Below are 21,887 nucleotides of genomic sequence, written 5' to 3' on the forward strand. Positions count from 1 at the left end.
GCCACCCAGTGGCACCACATGGAAGCCAGGTGGGCAGCGCGCTCTCTCCCAGCCGGCCTCGCAGACCGGCTCCTGTGTGAACCCATGGGGAGCCTGACTGCCCACTGCGGTCCCAGTGGCTGTGGCCCGGCTCACCCGGAAGATGCCATGCGGGGCGGGCTCCTCATGGGCACCTGGCACCTGAGCGCGGGGGTTCCCCTGGCGCATGAGCCCTAGCATCCTGGGGGTGGGTAGCAGGGGGAGTGAGAGCAAGCTCAGCGGACACCCTGCATTCTCACCGCACCTCTGCCCCCATCACCCCCACCCCCAGGTAGCTGGCGAGAGGTCGCAGCCCCCTGCCCAGGCGCCATGGGAGGTTGGTTGCCACCACCCACCCCCACTTCCCCTCCCAGCCTGGGCCCAGCCCCGATCAGGCGATCAGGGCCTGCTGGCCGCTGGTTGTTGTCTGTGGGGTGATCAATTGGGGCCAGGCTCTGCCTAGCTCCCTCAGTGCCACCGCTGGTCGCTGTCTGCGGGGCAATCAGCAGGGCGATCAGGCCCTGCTCGCACCCGCTTTGGCCTGGCATCACCGGCTCACCTGCTCCACCATCCTGCCACGATCCCACTTTTGTCGGGGCCCATCAGGGCTGGCAGCACCTTCACTACTACCCACTCCCAGCGCCGCATCGCTGATGCCCACCATGTTCCGTGCTGCCCCCTGGTGGTCAGTGCACGTCATAGCGAGCAGTCGAATTCCCAGTCGAACGACTGCCCAAGGGGACAATTTGCATATTAGGCTTTTATTATATAGGATTCTATAACAGGCAGTAGTGTCAAGAATGGGGAGGGGGGGGTAAGGGGGAAAGGAAAGGAAAGAGGAAGTGAGGGTGGAGAAGAGGTTTGACCAAAAAGTGACTGTAGGAAATTTTTTGGTAAGATAACAATGTTCTATATCTTGTCTGTGACACTGCTTACATGATTATATACATTTGTCAAGTCACCAAACTATCTACTTAAAATTTGTGAACTTTATTTTTATTGTATGTAATTTATACCATAAAAAATCTGATATAAAAAAACTTTAATGAGCCCATATGTTCATTTAAGTGCCTTATATATTAAATAACACATTACCTCAAGCTCTTTGCTGCATGACAAGGACATAAGCACAAGTGATAAATATCCGCTAAGCTGACTAAAACCATGTCTTCATAAAGTTTAAACCAGACCTCAAAATTAAAATGTAGGAATTCATGGTGATTTGGAAAAAGATTATAACTTTAAAGAATACTAAGTAAAGCCTGGCCAGTGTGGCTCAGTGGTTGATCGTCAACCCATGAACCAAGAGGTCTCTGGTTCGATTCCCAGTCAGGGCATATGTCTGGGTTGTGGGCTCAATCCCCAGTAGGGGGCATTTTGAGGCAGCCGATCAATTAGTCTCATCATTGATGTTTCTATCTCTCTCCCTTCCTCTCTGAAATCAATAAAAATATATTTTTAAAAAACCCACAAACTGAATAGCAGAGTTTTAAATAAGTAGTACTTCACTTGTCACATGATATAATTGTTCATTTGTCTGTCTGTCCCCCCTCATCAACCAGGCTCTAGGATAGGTCCATGCCTTGTTTCAGCATTGAATTTCCAGCAAAATGCTTGGCACATTAATGATTGTTGGATGAAAGAATGAATTGAGGATGCTCTCATGCTAACATTGGTTTCATCTGCAAAATCCACATGTAAGTAAAACTTCCTACAGAAAGGGCTATGGTAGATATACTTCCATAAAACATTAGCACTATTTCATTACAGCTTCAGAGCCTTCTTAATTCCAATTTAAAAATTACAAAGTTCTGCCGAAACCGGTTTGGCTCGATGGATAGAGCGTCGGCTTGCGGACTGAAGGGTCCCGGGTTCGATTCCGGTCAAGGGCATGTACATTGGCTGCGGGCACATCCCTGGTAGGGGGTGTGCAGGAGGCAGCTGGTCGATGATTCTCTCTCATCGATGTTTCTAGCTCTCTATCCCTCTCCCTTCCTCTCTGTAAAAAAAATAAAATAAAATAAAAATTACAAAGTTCTAAATGTGAAATCATTTAAAAAACACCTTTTTTTTTGGTTAATCCTCACCCGAGGGCATTTTTTCCCCATTGATTTTTACAGAGAGTGCAAGGGAAGAGACAAAGAGAGAGAAACACTGATGTGAGAGACACATCGATTGGTTGCCTCCTGCATGCGCTTCTTCCAGGGCCAGGGATAGAGCTTGCAACCCAGGAACCTGCCCTGGACCGGAATCAAAGCTGAGCCCTTGATTGGAACTGAACCCAAGACCTGTCAGTCCTCGGGCCGATGCTCTAACCACTGAGCACAAACCAGCTAGGACAAAACACCTTCATTTTAATTTCACTAACCAAGCCTACAATTAAGAGACTTTTTCAAGGTAACTGCTGCTCTGAACAAAGGATTGATAGTGTGAAATTTTATACATAATCTTGCTTATTTCAGATAAAATCTAATAATCTGGAATTTTGTGCCATGTTAAATGCATTATCCTGGGAAGTACAATATGTTTGAAAAGATGACCCTGTGTAGTTCAGACTAACACAAAAATTCTCTGGTATAATCAATGTAAACTAATTAAGGAACACAAGTTGATTCAGGATCTGTCAAAAACTAAAATGGACTTAGAAAGGCACTAAAAAACATCAGTGTTGCACCATACTTTGCAAATTCTCTAGAAATATTTTATTGACAGGTTAACTGTGACTGGTGGCAAGAAAAAAAGCACAGGCCTCACAGTTATAAGAGTATCATGTTCTGATTTTGTCACAAACTGTCAAATAAAGGTGTCAAATCATACAAGTCATTTAACCTCATCTGTAAAATACAGACTATTACTTTGAGGATCAAATAAAAAAATTTTTGTAGTTCCAAATTCCTTTTAAAACTACAAAACATCTTGTACATATATAAAAATTCCTTTTAAAACTATGAAATGTCTTATACGTATAAGTTATGAGGATGCTGGAAAATCTAGTTGAAGGAAATAATCCCATCCTGTTTGGCTCAGTGGATAGAGCATTGGTCCACGAACTGAAGAGTCCCGGGTTCGAGTCCAGTCAAGGCCACATACCTCGGTTGTAGGCTCAATCCCCAGCCCCCGTGGGGGTGAGGGAGGCAACCAATGGACGGGTCTCCCACATCAATGTTTCTCTCTCTGTGTCCTTTCCCCTCCCTTCCACTCTCTCTAATAATCAATGGAAAAATACCCTCAGGTGAGGATTAACCAAAAAAAAAAAAATCACAGATAATTTACTAGTATACTGTTATGTTCTATGTCAGTGGTCGGCAAACCGCGGCTCTCGAGCCACATGCGGCTCTTTGGCCCCTTGAGTGTGGCTCTTCCACAAAATACCACGGCCTGGGCGAGTCTATTGTGAAGAAGTGGCATTAGAAGAAGTTTAAGTTTAAAAAATTTGGCTCTCAAAAGAAATTTCAATCGTTGTACTGTTGATATTTGGCTCTGTTGACTAATGAGTTTGCTGACCACTGGTAAGGGTAATGCCTTACAGCAGTGGTCGGCAAACTCATTAGGCAACAGAGTGGCAAACTGACCACTGTTCTATGTTAATATTTAAAATCTAATCTTTTAAAAATTATTTTTTAATCCTAACCAGAGGATATGTTTTTATTTTTAATTGATTTAGAGAGAGGAAGGGAGAGATAGAGACATCTATGTGAGAGAGAAACATCGATCTTTTGCCTCCCATCCATTCTGACTGGGGATTGAACCGCAACTAGGTATGTGCCCTGACCGGGAATCGAACCTGTAACCTTTTGGTGTATAGAACAATGCTCCAATCAACTGAGCCACCTTGCCAGGGCAAAACTCCAATTTTTACTTAGGGTCTTTCGAGAGTGTAAGGAACAAAATTTGTATCTTTCGTAGCCTTTTGAATATTTAAGCAACAAAGTGTGTTTTTTTCCATGCTAACATTAAATCTGAATATATATTACTGTTATGGGAAGAGTTATATTTTATTTATACGACAGACTTGGGAGATAGGCATCGGAGTTTTCGTAAGCACATTTCTGTCACTTCTTTTATGGGTCAAATGCCTCACTGACTTGCTCTAGTTCTAAATCTAGATGACGAGTCTGTCACCTTAGCCAGATCAGAATAAAATAAAGCTGTCATACTGTTGGGCTTAACAGTCAAGAGCCAACCGTTTTCTAGGAACTATGGAAGAATTCAGGAGAGGTAGATGGTTGGGGGGGCGGAAGGGAGGTAGAAGAGGGTATAGAGGGGATAAATGGTGATGGGGAAAAAATAAAATAAAGAATAAATAAATAAACAAACAACATTCGGTGTGTCCTCAAATGGCTAATAAGTATTGCCCACCTGGGAAGATGTGACTAACCTCCGTAACATAGACAACAACATCATACCAGGAAAAGATATATAATCAGGAGTCACCACTAAAGCATGTCAGGATTCAAGCACTGGGAAATGGAATTCAGTTGACCACGAACCAGCCTACCCAAGCCCCCAACAAAATTTCAGACCCTCTCCCATCCCCTTGGCAATTGAGAATATATTTCAAAATCTCCTCAGTAGAAAACAAATTATATATTAAAATGCATTAATTTAGATTCTATATCAATAATATACTGATTACAAATTTCCTGGAAATTTATTGGTCAGAAACATAAGTTTATTTTAAAAATCCATAAGGCAATTATTAAAGAAAATGTTATGTTATAAATTAGATAACTTATACCAGCTTTCCCTGCTAGGTTTTACTCTATATCTAAAACTCATTAAAAATAAATAAATAAATAAAATTCATGGAAATTTCTCTTTCCATTTCTCTCAGTACTGGTAAAAGTAAAATACTTTAGTATATTACAAATCATCAGTTCAACATCCTTTTTTGCAGATTAAAAATATCTTATTTGGAATTTATTTTAAATTTATCTTAAATTTCCTTAAAATCACATTTGGAAATCTTGGGTTTATTTGAAAACTTCCTTACTTATGTTAATTTTTGTGAATCTCCTTCTATAATTACAAGTAACATGAGTTTCTCAACAGAAATTTCAAAAATGGCACGACTGCAGCTGATCTTTGTTTCAGTTTGACACTAAACTATGCAAAAAATTAACTTTAACACTATATTTAGATGGGTTTAGTTAAGTATAGAATTCTATTTTTTTTGGGGGGGGAGAATACTTAAAGCATTCTGATTGTTGTGATAAAATATATGCAACCACACAAAATTCCACTCTATTTTTTGGTTTGCTCACATGTGTCACCAACTTCACTGCTAAGGTTTTCTTATGACACCATAATTACATCACTCCAGGATCAGACTGATAAACTATTAATCTTTTTCAGTTATGGGCTTAGTAGTATAAAATAAAGGTACTATCCACTAGTTACTCTTAAAGAAATAAGTTTATTTTTTATAACCTATTTTTTAGAGCCATAAGAAAAGTCCTTACTGCAAACATCTTTTTTAAAAATTATAGTTTCATAAAATAAAAGTTGATTTGCACGTTAGCTATATCTGAAATTTCTAGCCCAATTTCCCTCTTGTTCACATATTTAAACAGAGTGCAACTCAGGTACCAAGCAAAAGGCACCAAACTCTAGAGCTATAAATTATAATTCTTTCTTAATCACTAACACAATGAGTATAGTCAATGGTAAATTATTGGGAAAAGTTTTAAAAAGCTTATTTTGTTATAGAAATTATCTGTTAATCTATTTGCCTCTAAGGTTAAATTTTTACAATCCAAATATTTTCCAAACTGCTACAGAATTATGAGAAAGTCAAGGAGTTTGGAATTTAGTCGTGTTATACTCCTACAGCCCCCACCCTCAGACCAGAGCGCTCTTTCATAAGGGCTCAGAACACCCCCTACTTTTTAGTAATAATTGTTGAAACTGAACAATGATATACCCTGTTATTAATATCTGCCTTTCCAGCTAAAAGGTAAAAAGCTTCAGGAAAGCAGTTACTACCATGCCTGTCAAGTTCATACTTTCTCCAGGTGTTCTGTAGAAAACTATTTGTCAAATGAATGGGGAAAAAATAAGACATTTAAGACAGTATGAGCCATTAGAAAGAAGCATATCAAAATAATAAAATGGTATGCAGTAATGCCTCATTTATTTGGAAATTTCATCCACTAACCGAATCAGAGAACTGGCAAAAATGAGGTGTTTAGTAAATTAATACTTAGATTACATAAATGTTACTGTGAAGCTACAAAGGAATGGATGCAGTAAATTAAGAAAGCCCTATTGAGGAAGTACTAGATTTTACACAAGGTTTCTAGTTTTCAACTAGAAGCCCGAGTCACAAAATTCATGCACGGGAGGGTTGGTGGGGGCGGGGGGGGAAGACCTCAATCCGGCCTGCACCCTCTCGCAATCCAGGATCCCTCTTACAATCCGGGACTGCTGGATCCTAACCACTCGCCTGCCTGCCTCATCACCCCTAACCCCTCTGCCTGCCTGCCTGATGCCCCTAACTGCTCACCTGCCTGCCTGATGCCCCTAACTGCTCGCCTGCCTGCCTGATGCCCCTAACTGCTCACCTGCTTGCCTGTTCGCCCGTAACTGCTTGCCTGCCTGATCACCCTTAACTGCTCGCCTGCCTGCCTGATCACCCCTAACTGCTTGCCTGCCTGCCTGATCACCCCTAACCGCTCGCCTGCCTGCCTGATCACCCCTAACTGCTTGCCTGCCTGCCTGATCACCCCTAACCACTCGCCTGCCTGCCTGATCGCCCCTAACTGCTTGCCTGCCTGCCTGATCACCCCTAACCACCTCTGCCTTGGCCCCCGCAGCTTCGTCCAGAAGGACGTCTGGAATGACGTCCAGAAGGTTGTTTGGCTGTCTGGTCTAATTAGCATATTACACTTTTATTATTATAGATTCTTTCATAGCATCATTATAAAAACAGATTACCGTCCACTGGAAGCTAATTCTAAACAATGGTCAATCTGGTAAATCTAAAATAAACCTGCTAGGCATTGGTAAATTATAAGATACAATCATCGCCCTCATGAAACTTATAATATAGTTGGGGAGCTAGAAATGATATATATAAAAAGATGTGTGTACAGGAGCATGTGCTACGTTCCAATGAAGTGACACAGGCCACATGCAGCTCAGGTCAGTGGAAGGACAGGAAGCGTGACCCAGGCTAAGCGTGTATGTGCCTGATGGGACAATGGGGAGAACAACTGGGCTAGACTTAGGGAGCCTTGCGATGACATTGGAAAATAAGTCAAGTAAGTACAACATAGGGATAGCAAGCTCGCCTGCCTGCAGGAGCAGGTAACAAAGAAGTGAAGCCTGCAGGATGCAAAGTGCCAACAGCCCCTTGGTCTCAATTTTGGGAGCAAGAGGATCTCTGCTGGGGACTGTGGGCAACTACAGAACTCGAATTCTAACTCTAACACTCTCTCTCTCTCTCTCTCTCTCTCTCTCTCTCTCTCTCTCTCTCTCTCTCTCTCCATATGAAAGGGGAAGCTGGGCCCACCAGCTTGCCTCAGTGTTTGAGCTTCGACCTATGAACCAGGAGGTTTAAGTTCAATTCTCGATCAGGGCACATGCCCTGTTTGCAGACTCGATCCCCAGTGTGGGACATGCAGGAGGCAGCCAATCAATGATTCTCTCTCATCATTGATGTTTCTATTATCTCTCTCTCTCTCTCCCTTTCTTCCTGAAATCAATAAAAATATTTTTTTTAATAAATAAAGGGGAAGTTGGTTTGTTGCTCCAAAACATTATTGTCAGACCTTCCAGTTTTTCAAAAGAAGGTGTAAAATTAAAAACTTTCAATGTAGCCTCGTTGATTTGGCTCAATGGATAAAGTGTCGGTCTCCTGACCAAAGGGTCCCGGATTCAATTTCGGTCAAGGGTACGTACCTTGGTTGCAGGCTTTTTGAGCCCGGGGCCCTGGCCTGGGCTCATGCAGGAGGCAACCAATAGATGTGTTTCTCTCACATTGATGTTTCTCTCTGTCTTTCCCTCTCCTACTCTCCCTAAAAGTCAATGGAAAAATATCCTCAGGTGAGAATTAACAACAACAAAAAAAACTTTTAATATAAAATTTCTCAATTTTTTTTTTAAATATATTCTATTGATTTTTTTACAGAGAGGAAGGGAGAGGGATAGAGAGTTAGAAACATCAATGAGAGAGAAACATCGATCAGCTGCCTCCTGCACACCTCCCACTGGGGATGTGCCCACAACCAAGGTACATGCCCTTGACTGGAATCGAACCTGGGACCTTTCAGTCAGCAGGCTGACACTCTATCCACTGAGCCAAACCGGTTTCGGCTAAATTTCTCAATTTTTAATGTTGGCAAATAAATGTTTGTAACGCTGTGTTAAAAACCAAAACATGTCTGCAGCCAATCTTCCTGGTGGGCCACAGCCTTGCAACTCTGGTCTGGAATGCTGAACTCCACACTAAGAGATCTGGACTTCATCCTGCACTCACAGACTTAAAAGACTTAACGTGCATTTCAAAATTTGCTTAGTTTTACACCTCCGCACACTCCAGTGTTTACCGTGTAAAATGCTCAGCACTGCCAAATTATTTCACATTGGCCTTGTGTATTTCTGTTACAAGCCAATTACGTGCATTGAACTAGCTGTGGAGTGACTTACAAGTTTCAGCTGAAAAAACATTCAGAATGACACCAATGAAACAGTGTTGACGGAGCGGTACCTAAGAGAATGCTGGCATGATGTGTATATGCCACAACACACCGGAGCTCCACTTCTCAAAAAACGTGCCATAACTCACTGCCAATGAAAGCCCGTGCTCTTTCCAGCATTTTTCCATAATTATCAACTTTCTAAAAACGATCACTATACTTTATTACCAAACAACACTCAAGCACATGTAACAAAGTTTTAATTCTACAAGCACTGTAAGCTTTTAACTACCCCAAAACAATATTTAAGCATTAAAGGCCTATGTGTTAGCATTTTAATCAGCTTAGGGAAAGAAAAGGTAATTAGTATCAGAGGCCTGCTGATTCGTTCTGATGATAGTATTATAGAAAGTTAGCATTATAATTCAAAGGTAATTCCCAGGAGGGCAAAGTCCTGGTGCATAATTATGACATAAAATACAGAGCTATGAAAATTGCTTAATCACATGCTTTGAAATGATATTCACAATGAAAGTCATCCACAAAGTTAAAAAGAAAGATGAAGCAACCGATGTGTCTATGACTTCATTTACTCTGGCCCTGGAGAGCCCCAGCCCTGAGCCATCCATCCCCTGTGAATGAAGGCTTCCAGACTTGTGGGCACTGCCATGTGTGCGGGGACTCCTCGGCTCAAACCTATCACCACTGCGGAAACAGAAGCCAACTCAAAGCACATGTCTCACTGGGGCTCTGCTGTATCCTTTTCAAATAAAGGATCAGTGGCTTGAACTAGAAAACAAAACAAACAGGAAAGTCTTAACAAAGGGACAGTGTTTCCACTATGTAGTTCTTATCCAAAGGGATGCAATTTAAAAAAAAAAGAAGAAGAAGAAGAGAACCTGCTGTAGGACTTTTTTCTATTTCGAAGAAACAGACTACAATCCACACACTAGAGTTTTACCAATAATAACTCAGGGGAAGCTGAAAGGCTCCCCATCCCTGTCAGTGCCGGTTGAAGACCCTCATGGCCCCCAGCATTCCGAAGTCCCACCCTACATTCTATCAGACATGTTAAATGTACTCACATCCAATGAATATTAATGAGAAGTTGAACTGAAAATCAGAATTATGTTTCATAAGCTCTTTTTTATTAAAAAAAATGTTTTTTAATTTATTTCAGAGAAGGAAGTGAGAGGGAGAGAGAGACAGAAACATCAATGATGAGGGAGAATCATGGACCAGCTGCCTCCTGCATGCCCCCTCCTGGGGATCAAATCCACAAGTTGGGCATGTGCCCTGACCGGGAATCAAACCTTGACCTCCTGGTTCATGGATCGATGCTCAACCACACCGGTCGGGCTCATAAGCTTTTCATTCTCTCTTCAGTCCACTCCAATGAGGTTTTTGTCTCCAATCCTCCACTGATACAGCTCAGGTGTTCTGTCATAGCTCAGGTCAATGTCACCAATGACTTCCATTGCTAAACCCAACGAGCACCTCTCAGTCCTCATCCTACTTGACCTCTAAGCAGCCCATGGCACCACTGATTCACTCTCTCCTCCCTGAGACACTTACTTTAACCTCAAGAATATCCTTCTAATTTCCCTCCTATCCTCTGGCTGCTCCTTCTCGGTCTTCTTTACTTCCTCCTTGTCAGCTCAACCTCTCAAGGCTGAAGTACCTCTGGCTCAGCCCAAGTACCTCATCACAGAAAAATAAGTCATAGTTCCTTCTCCCCAGGGTGTGGGTCAACAGAATTAACTATATCTTCTAAAAGTGACACTGTTAGTTAGGACATGGAGACCATTATGTCCACTATGTTGGAAAAGTGTGCATAAGTCCTTAGGCTTAAGATATTCTCTTATGAGTTTACTTTTCTTCTCCAGAAACTGTAAATGCTGATATGACCCAAAGCTTGATCCATGGACTGCTTTCCCTGTCTGCACACATTCCCCAAGTTATCTCATCCGAGTGCTGTTGGTGACTTCCAAATGTATATCTGCAACCCAGGCCTCTTCTTTAAACTCTTGGTTCCTATATCCAACAACCTCCTCAACTTCTCCACTTGGAAGATGAACATAACATGTTTAAAACAGCTCGTAGTTGTTTCCCAAACCAGCTCTTCCATGAGATCCCTATCTCAGTTCATGGCAACTCCATAATTATGCAAAAAGCCCCGGTGTTATCCTTGACTCGGATCTCTCTTTCTCATCCTCCTCAAACAGTTGGCCAGGTACAACCGACAAAATAAGTCTTGGCCATTTCTCTTCCCTTCCTCCACTGCTACTGGCATCTCTCAATGGATCACTGCAACAGCTGCTAACCTGTATCCCAGGGTCCACCCTTGACCACCCTGTTCCATTTTCCTATCTCCACACTGTAGCCAGCGATTCTATTAAAATGAAAGTCAAATCACCTTACTCCGCTGCACACAACTCCCCAGTGATTCCCCATTTCACTCATGGCTCACCATGCAGGCCCTACATGATTTGCTCTCCAAACCTCTTTGACCGCATCTACCACTACTTCGTGGCCTTTCTAACTGGTCCTGGAACACACCAGGCTCACCTCCACCTGAGGCCTTTGATAGTCCCTCTGCTGGAACACACTTTCCCCGGATGTCCTTGTATGGCTGACTTCCTCCCTCAAGCCACCTCGGTGAGGCCAACTTGACCACACTACAGTAAGTCCTCATTTAATGTTGTCAATAGACATATAAGCAAAGACCTATAATGAAATCAACTTACTATAGGATAACTGATATAAACAAGTTAAATCCCAATGGCATCTCATCAACATTATAACGAAATGACATTAAACAAAACATCTGAGAATCTGCTGTAATTCAAATTACCAATGCTCCTGCTTCCTACCTCCTATACTCATATAAAATTTGTTTTGTTATGTTTACTGTTTCAAAATTTGCTTGGTTTTCGGATTTAAGGTCCTAAAACTTTTTTTTTTTTTTTGCTTTGTTCATTGGTGTTATCTCTGGGGCCTAGATCACTGCCTGGCACATAGGAGGCATACATTATGTGAAATAAATGAATTTAATTAAACATTTAGTAATTCCAATCTCATAGTTTTCTTTTAATATTTGAGACCTTTACCAGATCATAAATATTTTTGTTGTTCTTAAACAATCTCATTTGTACTTGAAGACTAGAAAGGTCTCAGCCTGCGCTCATGGCCCAACACAAAGTCAGGGGTCCCAGGGCAACTAGGAACATCCTACCTGGGCCCTCACTGATTCTGCTCCCTAAAACCAGGACTCCACTTAGTATGTATCTGAAACTCTAATGTCTTCACACACACGTATTTTGTTCTCCCACCGAGACAAGAAACACATTGGTAGGACTTGCACAAAGTATTCAACATAGACGTGGATACGTCACAAGATGTAAAACCTGTTTTTTGATGGACTTAAGTGAACATTTTTAAAGCATTAAGTTTACTAAAAGCTCAAGATATTACACAACACATAACAGGGAACAGGATTATCTGGGATAGGTCCCCCATTTTAATGAACAGATCAGAATGACACATCTGATCACTCAGAACCTATGTCTATGTTGACTGAGCTTGTAATTATGCTGTTTAGATGTAAATGTGCTCTAATGTGCTTAAGTTTGTTTTCCTTAAACACTTCCTTTGAAACTTTCAGACTACTTAATTTCCTTTGAACGAACGGTTTAAAATCTTAAGCTCTGGGCCCCATAACAGAAAATTATAAAGGGGACTGACCCATATTATACAAACTGCCAACGGTGGGGAAGGGAGCTGGGAGGAATTGCCTTCTACTGTACCAATAACAGTGGCTTTCTTTTAAAGGACTCGTGAAATATACAGGGTACAGGAGCAAAAGACATGGGCCACCGGTACTCTTTTAATTTTAAAACTACTTTGCATAACATTAATCATCATAAAGAGAATTTCTAAATCTGTAGATTTACTTTTTGGCATCTGGAAAGAAATAATTATCCAGCAGGTAGAAGCTGGGCAACTGAGATAGCTAGGAATTAAAAGAGAATTAGGAAAAATAACTCGATCAATTAGCGGTCAGTGGAATGGGCCAGCTGTTCTTGGTGCAGCAATACAGACTGTAACTGAGAAATACTAGGTTTTGTTGCCTACTTACTGCCATCAATGAATAGAGTACGGGGTGGGGCAAAAGCCGGTTTACAGTTGTTCGAATGGAAAATATTACAATAATTAATAAATAATAATACAAGAATGAACTCTGTGTTTCACATACTCACAACTGTAACCCTACTTTTGCCCCACCCTTTATAATAAAATCTTGTGAACAGCCACTTATTAACAAAAGCCTAGAGGAAGCCCAGGAAAACTTGAAATCCTTCTATACATCATTTCTGTCTGCCTTAGGTAATAAGAGCTAACATTACTTTACTTTTTACTATGTGTGAGGCCACGCTAGTTGCTTTACCTGCACTACTATTTCATTTCATAAGCAAAACAACGCTGTGGGGTAGTTACTATTATTGTCTCCATTTAACAGATGAGGAAAGAAGGTTCAGAGAGGTTAAGTGACTTCCCCAAGGTTGCACACTGCAGGACAGTGGAGCCTGGATCTGGGCCCCAGAGGACTGATCTAAAAGATCTCATTCTGACCCTAACCGGTTTGGCTCAGTGGACAGAGCATCCGCCTGCAGACTCAAGGGTCCCAGATTCGATTCTGGTCATGAGCATGTACCTTGGTTGTGGGCACATACCCAGTAGGGAATGTGCAGGAGGCAGCTGATCGATGTTTCTCTCTCATCGATGTTTCTCACTCTCTATCCCTCTCCCTTCCTCTCTGTAAAAAAATCAATAAAATATAAAAAAATAAAAGACCTCATTCTGACTATCATATTTCACTGCCTCTCTCCCATGTCGTCTTCATAGCCCATGCCTCTTTTCTGTAGTAACTTCAGTGAGCAACTTGTCAGAACTGTGGCTCTATACTGAACACATTCTTTTTATTTTCTGAGATTGAACATGCTACGTTTTTGCTGGTAAAGCAGTATTTTATTTGAGCAGAATCTATTTACTACCCATTTATAAAACGTCTGCTGTTTTACCTGGTTTTCACCGTTCTAATGAGCCTAGGTTGAAATTCTGAGCCTTTTCTTGAACCATGTAAACGTCCTTTTCCTCTTTAGGGAAACATGAAAAAAATGATCTATAGCAAGTTATCCTTCCCGAGCACTTTGCTTTATCTATTAGATTTCTCAGTGAAGTCATAATCCTGTGTTTTACAGTAAGTGCTTCCTGGGGACTGCCACAGCCTTCAGCACCAGAATGTCACTGTTGTTTTAGGTAGAGACCGGATGTTTCCAGGGATATTTAAGAATTAAAATAACATGGGGAGAGGGGTTGGGGGAGGGGGAGGAGGCATAATGGCAGGAAGAGGTAAAAAAAAAAGAGATCATTTTTGCAGCATTTTCTTAAAAATGAACTATTTTAGCCCTAGCTGGTTTGGCTCAATGGATAGAGCGTCAGCCTGCAGACTGAAGGGTCCCAGGTTCGATTCCAGCTAAGGGCACATGCCTGGGTTGCGGGCTCGGTCCCCAGTAGGGAGTGTGCAGGAGGCAGCCAATCAATGATTCTCTCTCATCATTGATATTTCTATCTCCTCTCTAAAATCAATAAAATGTATATTTTTTAAAAATGAATTATTTTAAAAGTATTTAGAAAGCAGTCCTCTAGGGTCCACATCCTGATCATTTATGCATCAATGAAACAGTGAGTCAGGAGGGACCTCAAGAAACCACCTACTTGGCACTCATAAATGAAGGTCTCGCTGGAGAGCCCTAGAAGAGAGGGAGAAAGGAGAAAGGGGGACAAATAAGTCCCAAGGGTTGTATATGGGGGTAGAGGAAGAGCAGGCTTGAGGAGGTAAAATTCTGCCTCGCTGAACTACCCCTCCATTTTCTCTGGGCAGGTCTAAGTCTACCTGCCCACAGGACACCTCTGTGTGAATCAGGGGAGGGTTCCCTGTCCTCCAGGCTAGTGGGCACAGTTGGGGGCTGGCTTTCAGCGCGCAGATGGCACTAGCCAAGACTAGACAGACTGTCACTCCGTATGAGCCACTCAATCTCAAGGGACCTCAATCCCTCTAAAGGTGATGGGGCTAGCTAACACCTGAAGGTGCCCTCCCTCTTCCCAGTTCTCAACTGAAATCTGGCACTCTGCAGTGGGATACTGCAGACTGAGGCCCTGAGACACTAGGGTTCTGTGGACTGAGTTGAGCCTTTAGTGTTTTCGTGATACTGCCTTTTTCCCCCTCTCACATTTCTGAAGCATTTTTTCTCTTTTAATCTTAAGACTATACTCTTCCTTCAACTCCGAATAGCTTGTTTTTTCTTGAGCTATCAAAAGTTCCCACCCGACTACGTCCGCCCCCAACGACTCAAATGTCCATCAATAGGATGGATAAATAAACTGGGCATCTCCATTCACAGAAATAAAAAACATCTACTGCTACCTGCCTCAATGTGGACATGACACTATGTTGAGCCAAAGAAGACTCAAAACGGAACTCATATTGGATTTCATGTAAACGCAGTCCAAGAACAGGTGAAAACCAAGCACTGGCAATAAAGGTCAGAAGAGTGGCTACCCCCCCTTCCCCCCTCACCCCCCCGCCGCATCAGGGGTTCTGACTAAGGAGCGGCTTCTGGGGCTGGAAATGTTCTGTTTCTTGATCTGGATGCGGGATGCCTGGGGATGATCACTTTTTGCTTACACTTCTAATGTGTGCATTTTTCTGGTGTATGTAACTAGTCAATAACAAGTTCATTCAAAGAAATTATGCCATGGGAAACGCCCCCCTCCCCCCCCCAAAAAAAAGCAATCTACTAAAACTAGACAGCCACCTCCAGGAAGAAAAATAATCCCTTTTCATTTAGTATTAAGTAGACACAGAACCACCTGAGAAGCTAAGTAGAAACCTCATTAATATCCTAATATATTAATCCAGAATTTGCTTGATTTTTATGATTTCCTCCTTCACATGAAGCTATGGCAAAAAGTTAGTCTAAAATATTGCTTTTTCCTGTCTTCATATACAAGTAAAACAGTACTGTTTGAAGTTCTATAATATCCTACCTAATAAAATGGTAATATGTAAATTACCATCACTCCGCTACGCCCACGATTGGGCCAGCGGGAGGCGCAGGGGGCGGGACTTGGGATGGCCGGGGTAGCCGACTGGGCCAGCGTCTGCGCCATGGCTGTGCTGCGGAACAGAAGGGGCCTCTGGGGCAGCGAGCTCACGTCCCACCGCGGGCCATCAAAAGCGGGGGAGCTGGGTGCCTGTCTGCTCCGGTACCAGGCCTTTCAGAAGCCTCCGCCGAGCCGGTGCACCCAGCTCCCCTGAGATCGAAAGCGAAAGCATGTAGGGGACCCTACACGTGCATGATTCAATCATGCACTGGGCCTCTAGTGTATATATATATATATATATATATATATATAGAGAGAGAGAGAGAGAGAGAGAGAGAGAGAGAGAGAGGCAAAGTTATTAGAAAATATCTAAAAACTAGAGGCCCAGCGCATGAAATTCGTGCACTGCGGGGGGGGGTAGAGGTAGAGCAGGCTTGAAGAGGTAAAATTCTGGGGGGGCATCCCTCAGCCCAGCCTGCGTCCTCTCCCATTCCAGGAGCCATCATCCTTAGTGGGACATCCTTAGTGCTGCCACAGAGGCAGGAGAGGCTCCCTCCACAGCCGCTGCGCTCGCCAGCTGTGAGCCCGGCTTCTGGCTGAGCAGCACTCCCCCTGGGGGAGTGCACTGACCACCAGGGGGCAGCTCCTGCGTTGAACATCTGCCCCTGGTGGTCAGTGTGCATCATAGCGACTGGTCATTCCACTGTTCAGTCGATTTGCATATTAGCCTTTTATTATTATATAGGATATCCCAGAATATTGAGGTTCTTAATAGATGCTTTTGGCCAGAATTATCCTAATTATCACATTAACAAAATCACCTAGATAATGCCCAAATCTCCACCTAGTTTCCTGCTGTACAGCTCCAACTCCACAGGCGGGGAAAGGCATTCAAGAAGATGCTGTGTTGCCGAAACCGGTTTGGCTCAGTGGATAGAGCGTCAGCCTGCGGACTGAAGGGTCCTGGGTTCGATTCTGGTCAAGGGCATGTGCCTTGGTTGTGGGCACATCCCCAGTGGGGGGTGTGCAAGAGGCAGCTGATCGATGTTTCTCTCTCATCGATGTTTCTAGCTCTCTGTCCCTCTCCCTTCCTCTCTGTAAAAAAATCAATAAAATATTAAAAAAAAAGAAGATGGTGTTACAGACAACTACAAGGAAGCTCCCGCAAACCCCACCTTCTCCTTCAGCTTGTGTGTGTTCATCTGTGAATTTGTTTCAGCACCACCTTTTTCTCTTCCTCGGGTAATACAACCAGCTGTCAGATCAGTAATTTCTTTCCCCTTCCCAGTGTTCAATAATCCCTCTTTGATCAACGTGGTATACTGCACGATCGATCACTCCATTTGATACACATAAAAAGTGATAGTACGTAAACTTGCATTAGAAGTAATTATATCACTAATTCACATAAGCTAACTGGGAGCACAGCTTGCTTGTTTTCACTCAGAGCTCCGTGGTAACTTCTGCCATTACTTCTGTAGAGCTCCTGTGGTCCCAGAGCATGGGGGCAGGTAGTTGTAGTTCTCCCAAATGCTGGGGCACAAATTGAATGTTTGCAGAATCATTAGAGCTTAGCCAAAAAAAAAAAAAAAAAAAATGTTTCCAGTCTTTGAAGTGGGAAGTGGAGTGGGGTGAGGTGGGGCGGGGAGACACAATCATAAGCATCCAGTTCCTGAACACTAGTGAACACCAAACTAGTGGTTCAACACGAATGCAGGCAAAGTTTCCATGATAAGTATCACTTAGCACTATTTCATGTTGAATACAGACCTTACAGAGAACCTTAATTCTAATCCTTTTTTCTCAGCTGAAGAGATCTTAATCTTTAATTCCCACTTTTAAATACAAAGTTCTCCTGACTTCAGGCTTGTTTTAAATACTCATCCTTCTAAGTTTAGATTTTCCTTGCAATTCAATGCCCAGCATTCTACTTCCTCCTTCCTCTCAAATTATCCCTTTAACTTGTTTTTACTTATTTTTACAGGCCCCCAAAGCCTCTTCCTCAGGATAATGTGCTATTCAAAAGCCTTCTCAAATACCCCTATATCAAAGTTTAACTACAGAGGCCAGCAATGCCATTTTTCCTGTTTGTGTTTTAGGAAAGATACAGTTTAACTAAAATTTCACCACTCTTAAAATTCTTTCACTACATCTTTCCTACCCACCCCCTCCTACACTTGATTGCTTTATACACAATCACAATGTAATCAAACTCCCAAAATGTGTAATTATGTCATCATACGAAGACTTCTCAAAATATATATAATTTTAAGTGTGTAACACAACACCCTTTATAACTCTGGTGCTGGGAGTACAGGCTGAAAAATGCTGGCGTTTTCTTATAAATTGTGTGTATTGTTTCTTGTTGGCATAGAGGAGAGGGGAAGAAGATCATCATACCAGGACCAAATGCTATATCAGAAAACACAATCTTTCAGGATTCTACTGAAGGTTGTAAATACACTTAAAAAACTTTTTTTTTTTTCTTTAAAAGAAGAGAGCTGAAATTGGCATAACTGAAAGCCAAACCTATGCTTTGCCCATCAGGATACAGTTTCCTCACTTACGAAATAGGCTTCATCTACCAAACCAGAGCATTTATGAGGTTTGTATTAATGAGTAATTGGAAAAACCCATCTCTGCATAAACGCAGAAAACTTTCTGTTCTTTGGAATGCCTAAGACGATATTAAAATGACTTTAGAACAGGCCCGTGACATTTAGGTCTGAACCCAGAAAACCACCGAAAGGATAATGTGCGCATGCCATCTGGGATCCAGGCAGCCTCATCAGCAGAAGGAGGAACTTGTTGAGATCATCCAAATCTAAAACTCACATACATTTTCACATCTGGACTGAATTAATCTTTTCTTGGTACTGGCTTTCATGTAATAAAATAATTGTTTGCAGGTTTTAGATTTTTTTTTTTTTTTGTAAACCCGTAGGCTTAGAAATCAAAATGTGCAACATCCAAGTTGAAAACTACAAAGAATTCCTTTATCAAAAAAGTTAGTTGTGCGACGGGACTCATTTACACTAAACTCTGAACTTGACAGCTCAGTCAAAAACAATTCTGTTTGAAACTTTCATTTCAAGCATCTGCCACAAAGAAGGCTACACAGCCTATTATGTCATTGGTTCTGAAAGCCAAAACCTTTACAAGTGAAGTTAAAAGTGGAAACAAAGTACAGAAACTAGCAAAGCTCTACAAACCTCCCCTTCCCCCCAAATTCAGCTAGCCTAGCTGAATGAGTTTTTAAAGAACTTGCAGCTAAACATTATTACACTAACAGACATTTTGCTTTCAAACGCCGTCTTACCCTGGCCTGTATTGTTTTCCTATGGAGCTAGGAGCATCTTAAATCTTGCAGTTGGAAATTATGTGTTTGAAGCTGGTAGGTTACCCCTGTTGACCTCCTAAAAGGAGGGGGTGCAAATAGAGAAAGAGTTCTTGTTCCTTAAAATGTTTTGAGCACTGCAAGAGTTTTGGCTAACTGGCTAACTGTGGTCCGTAAGTGTCAGATCTCAGGCATTCTTACAAGCAATTCAAAGCGGGGGACAGAGGGGGAAATTAGTTCATATTACAGTCAGTCTGCTTTCTGGAGAAGATACCCTGCAGATAACTTGATAGGAGATATCCCCTGGAGGACCCTCCTCATCCAATAACCCCAAAGGCCCATTTTTAATATGAAATATAAAGCCAGTCTGTTTACAAGTATACTAAAATGTCAGTTGTCTCATACTGTGGAGTATTTCCATTTTTAACATAACACAGTACTTTTATTTCTCAAAACCACATCCAAGGACAATGATTCAGTTCTAGAAGTTTTATACGACAAGGAACACAACAGCACACGCATCTGTTTCCCTGCCTCTCGCTTCTCGACTCCCCTCCCCCACTCTCCATCCTGCAGGCTGTTTGCAGGTCTCCGTGGTTGTTAAACTTACTCTCTACAGTGGTCTCAAAATGCTGTTCATCCTGAAAAACTTCTTATCCTTGATCATTGCTGAGCCTAAATTTAGGCGCTGCTCTAAAGGAGAAAAATCCCAAAGTCAAAAAAAAAAAAAAAAGTGTTTTTAATGACAGATGTATTACGGAAAATTTTCCCCTCAAAGTTTTGATGCTGTGAAATATCAACTCCCTGAAATCACAGAAAGGAAATGACTTACATTCTTGGAAAATGAAGCCACTAGCAGCTTTCTCCAGCAGTATTTTCTAATCCGTAAACTACACCCTGTGGCAAAGGGGAGTATTTCCTGCAAAAACTAAATTTAAAGAGATGCTTACAAAACCCATACACAAACAACGTCGGGTTCCAGAGAAGAAGAGACTGAATCATACATGGAAGACCCGCCAAGAGATACTTTTTCTGAACATTTAAAAACAAAACAAAACAAAAAAACTGGAGAGCCAGGGCTCGAAGTCAAAGGCAACCCGAGAACATTGCTGAAGTTTCCTTTTCCCGCTGTGGGCAATGCACAGCCCCTGAGGGAAATACTGGCAAACAGATTTGTGCTAAAAAGTAAAAACGAAAAGGGTGTCAAGAAGCTAATATTTCCCTGGACAAACAACTGCATGGCCTGAAAATCTGCCAGCTTTCACTCAAACTTTAAAATATGCTTATGTTGACAGCTTTCCATTTATTCGTGCCTTTAAAGAAAACGCCCTCACCATTTGATGAAGCCGTCCCGGGACTCAAGGTGCTGCTCTGATCCCTGTGGACCGCACACTGGGGGCCCCCGCTGTCCATCCCTGACAGTCCCCGGCCATCCTGGAGGAGAGGCTCGGGGTCCCCTCCGCCTCCTGGGGCCGGGCCTGCGCGCCACAAGCTCCTCCAGGAACCCAAAATCTTGCAGGCTGCGCCCCGCTCTCGCATCCCACCGAGGCCCCCTTCTGGCGCAGCCGAGCTCCAACTCAATGTCCGGCTCCCCCGACTAGGCACTTTCAGGGACCCTGGGACAGATGCTGCGCGCGGGTCCCTTCCCGCAGCCCCGCAGTCCGGCAGCCCGGCCCCAAGGCGCGCACAACAGGCGGCAGGCACCGCACCCAGGAATGCAGGGCTCGGGGGCTGGCCCCGGCGCCCGGTCACAGAGACGGGGCGCGCGACGGACAGGCGCCCCCAGAACAGGGCACCGGGGTGCATTGGGGAGCGGAGCGCGACGCCTGGAGCCCAGGGCGCAGCCAGCAGCCCGGCCGGCCTCCCGCTCTCGCCGCCCGGGCAGCCTCGGAGCTCCGCGTCTCCCTCGCTGCCCGGCTCGGCTGCCCGGGGCCCCGACCTCCCGCTCCGGCGTGGGCGCGCTCTGACTCGCAGAAGGCGACCTACCAGCCCGGTGCCCGACGCCCAGGGCCGAGGAAGCCTGGAGAAGAAGAAGAAAGACGCGGAGAAGGGGACACGGCTTTCGCCAGAGCTCGCGACTTTCTGAAACCCTCCCAAAGCCCGTCCCGCCGCCGCCGCCGCCGTCGCCCGGCCGGCAGGGGGCACAGCGGGCGGCCGGGGCGCAGAGGCCGGGTAGGGGGCGGGCGGGGAGGCGCCGGGTTCCGGCTCGTACCTTGAAGAAAAGTCTGGAGCCAGCAGGCGTTGGACTCACAACAGCGATCGGTCCCTTCCTGCCAGCGCTGCGCTCACCCCGATCTCCCAGCCCTTGGGCCCGGGCAGCCAGGGGAGCGCGGGGTGCCGGCCCGCCCCCCGCCCACGCCTCCGCCCTGCCCCCCGAGGCCCCGCCTCCTTCGCCGCCCCGAGGTGGGCGGGGGAGGCGGCGGAGCCCGGGGAGGGGAGCGAGGAGATCGCGACCGCACGTGCAGCGCCTGCCGACCCCGCCCCGGACCCAACCAAGCGTCCCGCGGAGGGGTGCCGCGAGCCGGGGGCGGGAAAAGGCGAAGGGAAGCGCCCCTCCGGGGTCCTGGGGAGGGAGGGGAGCCGCCGAAGGTGTGCGGACCCGGGCGATCTAGGCCTTTCCTCGCGCGCGAAGGACCCCGGCGCGAGGGGACCCTGTGCGCGCCCCTTCTCCTGGCCCGGCGGCCCTCTCCGCCTCCCGGGCCCCGCTCCCCGGGACGCTCCCTTCC

The 21,887-nt window shown here is 44.2% G+C and overlaps 1 protein-coding gene across 4 annotated transcripts in view; it reads right to left on the reverse strand.

Annotated features, from left to right (window-relative positions):
• FRMD6 (FERM domain containing 6) overlaps positions 1–21,490 on the reverse strand; it is an 80,513-nt gene extending 59,023 nt beyond the window's left edge. For 2 of the 4 annotated variants that reach the window (XM_028141774.2, XM_008139054.3), the window contains exon 1: positions 21,374–21,490. The gene's annotated coding sequence lies outside the window, so the exon portion shown is untranslated. Of the gene's footprint in view, positions 1–19,771; positions 19,855–19,993; positions 20,090–21,147; positions 21,182–21,373 lie in introns of all 4 variants that reach the window. The other 2 variants (XM_054716071.1, XM_054716072.1) reach the window with 2 other exon arrangements.
• Positions 21,491–21,887: the final 397 nt, after the last annotated feature.

This window comes from Eptesicus fuscus, chromosome 5, assembly GCF_027574615.1.
Source record: "Eptesicus fuscus isolate TK198812 chromosome 5, DD_ASM_mEF_20220401, whole genome shotgun sequence".
Taxonomy (NCBI): Eukaryota; Metazoa; Chordata; class Mammalia; order Chiroptera; family Vespertilionidae; genus Eptesicus; species Eptesicus fuscus.